The following is an 8,012-nucleotide window of genomic DNA, read 5'->3' on the forward strand; positions in this document are numbered from 1 at the left end:
CTTCAACAGCAGCTTCACATCATTAATGTCTGCATCACTATCATCTGTTATAATCAAGTCATCAACATAGATGACTATAAGCACAATCCCTCTGTTTGTCCTTTTCACATAAAGTGAAAAATCTGAATTGGAAATCTGAAATCCAATAGTGACAAGATATTGCCCTATCTTGTCTGACCATGCCCTCGGCGCCTGTTTTAAGCCATACAAGGCTTTGCGCAACCTGCATACAAAATCGGGGTGTGCTTTATCCTCATAACCTTCTGGCTGCATCATATAAACCTCTTCCTGCAAGTCACCATGCAAGAAGGCATTTTTCACATCCATCTGATGCAAAGACCATCCCTTTGCAGCAGCCATAGCTATTACTGCTCTCACGGTTGCCATCCTTGCAACTGGGCTGAAAGTTTCCTCATAGTCAATTCCATATGTCTGTGCAAAACCTTTGGCAACCAATCTTGCCTTGTACCTGCTAACAGACCCATCAGCATTGTGCTTTACTTTGTAAACCCACTTGCAGCCAATAGCCTTCTTATCATGAGGCAAAGGCATCAAATCCCAAGTGTGGTTTGCATCCAAGGCAGCCATCTCTTCATCCATAGCTGCTTCCCAATTTTTATGCCCTGCTGCATCCTCAAAACATGTGGGCTCTGGCTCCTCTAGAACCTTGACCATATAAGCATAGTGATGTGCTGTATACCCATCATATCTCAGCCTATCAACTGGATACTTAATACGAGTGGACCTCCGTACAACTGGATCAATTGCAGGAGTCTTTAAATCATGCCTGCTTTTCCTTGCACCAGGTGTAACAACAGAAGGAATCCCAAGTTCCTCATCAAGGCTCATTTCAGAGCCACTTGACTCTCCATCAACATGAGAGCTACCAGCAGACACATCAAACACTGGAGCATGGTCCACTTTTTCTTTTCCCTTATGTGATACCTGCACAACACTATCAGGACTGCCATGTGACGATTCACTAGATCTCAATCTCCCTGTCCATGCATTAGATCCACTAGTAGAGGACTCTCTGGGTCCACTCAAGGCTTGAGATTGCTGCTCTGCATTTATTGCAGCATTCCCATTTCCTGCATCTGCATCTCCTACCATAACAGTTGGTGCATACCAACTGCTCATTTCATCAAAAACAACATCTCTGCTCACTTGCATTTTGCGGGTGGAAGGGTTATAACAGCGATACCCTTTCTGGTGCAAAGCATATCCAATAAAGATGCATTTTTCTGCCTTTGGATCCAGCTTTGTTCTCTTCTCATCAGGAACATGAACATAAGCTATGCAACCAAATACCTTCAAGTGAGAAATATCTGGTTTTTGGCCTGTATACATTTCTTCAGGCGTCATGCCATGGACAGCTGCAGTGGGGGTTCTGTTCATAATATAAACAGCAGTTGCTACTGCTTCAGCCCAAAAATAATCAGGCATATTTTTCTCATTTAGGATCGCCCGTCCTACTTCTGCAATATGCCTGTTCTTCCTTTCTGCAACCCCATTCTGCTGAGGGGTAGACCTGCATGAGTACTTCCTTTGAATTCCCTGTTCTTTCAGATATTCACAAAATTCTTCTGAAAAGTACTCTCCTCCTCCATCAGATCTTAGCACTTTAATATGCACACCTTTCTCTTTTTCAACCATGGCCTTAAAAGCCTTGAAATGGCTGAACACTTCACTTTTGTGCTTCATAAAATAAATCCACACCTTCCTAGTGTAGTCATCAATAAACGTCACATAAAAATGGCATCCACCAATAGAAGCAGCTTTGGTTGTCCAAACATCTGAATGGATCACTTCCAAAGGTCTTCTGCTCACCTTAGCATTTTTGGGAAATGCATGTCTGGCCTGCTTACCCATTTGGCATGCTTCACATACCTTTTGCATTCCCTCAACTCTGAATTTAGGCAAACCTGCAACAATGTTTTTCGTTTGCATAGATTTCAGCCTTTGTATATTCACGTGCCCAATGCGCTTGTGCCATATCTCAATATCTGCAATGACACCTCTCCCATGCGCAAACATAGCGGCTTTCACCTCAGGCATATCAACATCCAAGGTGAACATTCTGCCATTTTTGTTGCCTTTTGCAACCAAGCGGCACTTATTTTTCAAGTCCTCAACAAAGCATCCATCAGGGTTAAATCTAACCTGCAGACCTTGCTCAACCATCTGGCCAACTAAAACCAGGTTCTTAGTGATTTTTGGAACATGAAGTACATCTGCCAAGTACTTCGTTTTGCCATCCTGCATAGCCAATGGCACTTTACCAACCTGCGTAATTGGGTGCGCAGTATCATCACCTGTTTCAACATAACCTGGCTTATCCAAATTTCTAACATCATGAAACCACTCACCATGACTGGTCATGTGGTTAGAGGCACCTGAATCAACATACCAAACATCATTGCAAGCTGCAGCATCTCCTGACATGGAGTTAACCATATGCTGCATCACAAAAAGGTGCTCATTTCTGTCGTCACCATGCCCACTTGATGATGCATAGTTGCTTTGCTGCAACTTCCCACTTTTGATGTCATTCTGCTTTTTATAGCATGTATTCTCCTTGTGTCCAGGCTTTCCACAATAATAGCATTCTGTGCTGCTATTTACTTGCTGGTTCCTTTGCCATGAACCACGGCCTCTTTGGCTCCCCCTGCCTCTAGAATTACCACGTCCCCCTCCATAGGACTGGTTTTCCTGTTGTTGCTGCTGGTTCTGATTTCCTGCACGGCCACCAAAACGGCCTCTTCCTCTACCCCTGCCTCTACCTGTATTCGAGTAGAAAGCAGTCTCTTGAGAAGTTGAGGTGGCTGAACCACCATTCCTTTGCTCGTCACTCAGCAAGAGAGCAATAAGTTCCTGAAAATCAGGAAATGTTTCACGGACTCCAATGGATGTCCGAAACTGTGCATAATCTTTCCCAAGACCATTCAAGGTCACGGACACTAAGTCCTCATCATCAACAGGTGCTCCAATGGAGGCAAGAGAATCTGCAAGGCCTTTCACCTTCAAGGAATACTCATTTATATTCATATTTTTCCTTTGCACATTGTGCAACTCCTGCTTTAGCTGCATCTTTCGTGCTTTGGTATTTGTGCTATACAGCTTCACCAATGTATCCCATGCCTCCTTAGGCGTCTCTACATCCTGTATATGCACAATCATAGAATCTGAAATGCTAACAGATAGCCAATACAAGCATTTTCTGGCTTTTTCATGCCATTCCTTAAAGGCCTTCAATTCAGCAGGAGTGGGAGCAGCACCCAAAACTGGTTCTGCAGTTTCACCACTGATGTACTCCCAAACTCCCTTTCCCATAAGGAAGTTTGTCATCCTGAACTTCCATGCTTGGAAGTTGTTCTTGTCAAGCTTCTCACTGACAATGGTAGACAGATTCTCAGACATTTTACAAATCACGAATTGCAACAGCAACCTGTAAACACAGCAAATGCCTCACAAGGGCAAATAGCAAAACTTCTGCAAAAAGCCTCACAGGGGCAGATCTGCAACACTGACGAAAGTGGTATTTCACCACACAGTCACTTCCTAGTGACGATTTTGCATCAACAGGCAACAGGCATGAATCTGCGACTCCCAATATCTCTGCACACAGGCATACGATGCAATTTCTGTGGCACCTTTCCACCGACTAGCCGCGCAGTGGTCGCACAGCAAAAAACAGGGTCTTTTTCTGAGTGCCTGCGAAGAACTTCCGCCTTCAAAACGGGCCCCGAAACGGCCTCAAATCAAAAAAATACTATGCTCTCGCCACACCGCGAAGGGCCTCTCAATCTGAAACAATGCACTCCTGCACTTCTGGCTGTGCTACCTGCAGAGATTTGCTCCCAAACTCGAAATAGGAAAGCAACACTGGTCCTCTTACCAGGACACCACAAACTTGGCTTGCTTTCTTGAGCTCCTTACCACGAACAAGGCTCTGATACCATGTAAAGAAAGAGGGAGAGAGATAGGAGACTCAAGTTCAGCTTTCTTCACAACACACAAAAGAGAGAGGACACAAAGTTGGAGGGTGAAGCCTTTCTTCACTTTTGCACACAACCACAATACAATTGAAGAGGGAAATACCCTATATGTCAAAACCTAGAATACGTGGTCCATATGTGAACCCAAACCAAAAACATACGTGGTAGTCTAACTACACCACGAGTACATCTAACATAAGCGGTGACATAAATGATAGTCACCCAGGAGATATATCGGGGGTAGAGCTTGATATCTCAACAGAGTGGTTGAGGTAGAGGAAGCTCTCCACATGGAGGAACTGGAGTGAGCAGAAAGGGCAAGGCTTCAAAGCAGATTGCTTTGGTTGTCTTTGGGGGATTGCCCCTAAAAACTCTTCTATCAAGAGGTGAAGTCCGAACAATTGACAAGGTAGAGGATTGCCAAGTGATGGAGTCAATTAACAAGGCAGAGGATTGTCAAGGCAATTTGGTGAGTGAATTTTGGCATGTGGCAGATGTCTTCAAGTGGGAACTCTCTATTATTGTAGGGGATCTAGGGGAGGTGTCTGCTAAATGGTCCCAATGTGTCGAGGAGCTACAGTCGGGAATTGTGCCTAGAGTGTCTCCTAGTCAACTGGTGGGACTAGCTTGTGAGTTCTTAGCGAAGGAAAGTCATGGAAAATTTCCCATGCCTTAGCCACTTCTAGTGTCAGACACTACATATTACAAGTCCCTTATTGTGTTTTGCTAGTGGAAGCTTCACTAGTTTCCATTGCCTACACCAGTGAACTTGGCTAAGGCTGCTAGTTTCCCTTTAATTCCTGGGCTAGTTTGGATGCCAGTCATTTTTTGAGGCTTCCTTTGAACACAACGTGCAATGCCATCGTGCACCAACTTTCCTCCTTTTTGCTCCATGGCCACCTAGGGTTTGCCCAACACTCTCATTTGAAAGAGGAAAATAGAAATGGAGACTTGAAAGAGGGAGGATTTGAAAGAGGGGGATTTGAAACAGGGAAATGGAGAGGGAAATAGAAATAGAAACTTTGAATTGAGGAGGAAAGGAGTAGAGGGGATTTAGGAATTTGAGAGGGGAAAAGAGAGAGGGGAAAGGGAAGGGAGAGGCAGTTATACGGGAAACCTGGAGGCAAAGCAAAGTTGTGAGTGGGAAAGAAAAACCGAGAGAGGAAAATCTAGAAACCAAAGGGAGAGGAATCTTGTGTTAGAAAGTAATGTATTTTGTGTACATGGATAATATAAATCCATACTAGAGATTCAAGACTTATTGGATTGTGGAATGTGGTGCACTAAGAAATTACAAGATCATCGAGTGGGGTCATCCTAAAATGACTCCACAAAACTCTCCATTCTACAAAAACGAAGTCTAAACCCTATGGTGATAAAGCTAATCCAAGGAAGGCCATGCTAATTTAAGAAAAATTAAGCTTCAGGAAAATCAAGAGCTTTTACGAAAATTGAGTTAGTTTATGCATGGCTTCTAAAAATTTGGTCCAAATGCTAAAAATAGCAAGAAAAAACTTATAAATACAAGCCAAAGGTTCAATATCATGAGGACTTGCTGGCTTGAAAGTAGTAGCCTAGGAGAAAATTTTCCTAGGAATATAGACGTGATGGCTTAAAAATAGTAACCTAGGAGTAGGGGCAATGCTTGTTGTGACCAAGTAGAGTTGGTTCCTATTCAGTGAATCTAGGGGATAATATTACAAATATATTATGGGCCAAGTTTCATTTTGAAAATACTAGTCCAAGTTGTAATTACCATTGGATTAATCAAGGAAATTGAGAATCATGCACAAGCATAGAATAACAAGAATTGTAGATTGGGAAGAAACATAATTCTAAAGGTGGAATTAGCCTACAGTGCTAATTACATAGCATGAAATTTCTCTATCAAATTTTACATTTGAAAAGAGTGCTTAGATCAATTTTCAAATGTCTTAATGTACATTAATGTATATGATGCATGAATTTTCACTCACTCACTCACTCACGCACTCATTCAACCTTTGATAAATTTCTAATTCACTTAGAAATTATTATGTCTAGCACAAAAACCATGAGAGTTATTGACTTTTTAAATGTAAATCATTTAGGTGTCAAAGAAGAGACTAAAACATGTATGTTAAAGGAGCACATCTAAAGAACAAAGTAGAGCTTGCATGATCAAATAGCTTATAAGCTAAAAGAAATAGATGGCCTAAAAATGAACTCCAATAACACACCAAGACATGAATGAGGGTGGATGATAGGAGATAGGGATTAGGCTAGGGGAAGTCTCATAGACTCACTGTAGGAGGAAAGAATACCCTATTTAGCCAAATCATTGTTGTTAATTGCATCATTTAATGATGCAAATTTTTTAATTTAAAAAAGTGTCTCTTAATGACCAATTTGTAAAAAAAGCATCATTATCAATTTCAATATACAACATTCCCAATGCACTTGCTCTAATAATGTTTTTTTAATTTTTAAATGTTACATTCTTATTAAGATGGGAGTCATTACAACAATGATCTATAGTAGTGCACAAGCCCACTTGACCTCACAATGATCACATAGTTCTAAAATGAGCCTCATAAAAATAAATCAAACCCAAGCATGTTCTCTCCCTACATGCAAGGTAAGCAAACTTGATGTCAGGTTCTTACAGAATCAATAACGATTCCCAACCTAGGGCCAACCTAGTAGTGTGAAAAATTTGACGTTGGAGAAAACTAGCTTGCTGTGCCATAGGCCAAATAGTTACCATCTTGAAAGAAATATAAAAAAGCAAATATTACAACACTAGTTGCATCCTTTATATTCAACAAGGAAAATTGGATAGTGGACTCACTAGCTAAGTGTGAATTTTTGGCAATCTTTTAACAATGATAGCAATGCTTTCCTCTCCTTAAATGTGAGTGTTGCATGGAATCTTCCACTGTACTATAGTTATCATCTCACATTTTACCAAATTATAATGTCTCCCAATTTCTTTAAGTTTATCAAGGAAGCATTTATTACAACATGCCAAGAGCTATAGGTCATCAATTTGGTATGTCACATGTCACCTTATCATATAAGACACTTGCTTTTATTACATAGATTCAAACAATTCTGTGCACTCAATTAGATTTCAATTAATGGAAAACACTTTATATTTCAAAGATTTTATATTTTTCTAATACAGGTAGCTTATGAAATGTAAAACTTCCATATGAAAATTGACAAGCAACTGCAACTTAATTAGAAATTTAGACTCACTAAAATTTCATAGGTGCAAGTTGCTATAAAGTCCTCATTTTTATAAGTTGTGTATCAAACACAACTATAAATTGAGGTTACCAGAAATTAGAGGTATACAACCAATTAACCAAGATGAAAGAGGAGAAATAACATCTTAATTGAGGAGAATATTAGTCAAATTATCAAAATATGATGAAGCTTCTCTTAATGACAATGTCGCTAGATATGATCAGTCTCATTACTTGATTAGATCATATAGCCTAAATGCTTTTGATGTTTTGCATACCCTATGAAGATGCACTTGATCGACCTAACATCAAGATTATTATCTACTGCATCGAAAATAGGGTAAGGCAAAAGTTCTAAATATCCCAAGTGATTGATAGACAGCTTAATCGAAAGAGATATGGGACTTTTATTCATCATAACAATCTATCACATGATTTTAACCAATAATACCTTGATACTTTCTTCTCATTAAGCATACATTTGGTTGATTCTATGATGACTCTCAATCAAAGACTCCATTTTTCTAAGGAGCATAACTTCCTATGAACTAGTTGTTAATCCCATAATGCTTGCAAAATGAATTGATCTCTTTGGACTATATTCTCATCCATTGTCACAACAACTGAGGACCTTGATGTACTTGCTAGTTTGCTTTTCAACCAAGCCTTTGAAGACATGAGTGTGTGAGAATTCTATTTCAAGAAGTAGATCCATATTTTCTTAAAGTACTCATAAGCAAATCTTACAAAGTATAATGCTTTTTTTATAAACTATGTGGAAGCA

Source organism: Dipteris shenzhenensis, chromosome 20 (assembly GCF_047967505.1).
Source record: "Dipteris shenzhenensis isolate YYH24624 ecotype China chromosome 20, Dip_SZ_1.0, whole genome shotgun sequence".
Taxonomy (NCBI): Eukaryota; Viridiplantae; Streptophyta; class Polypodiopsida; order Gleicheniales; family Dipteridaceae; genus Dipteris; species Dipteris shenzhenensis.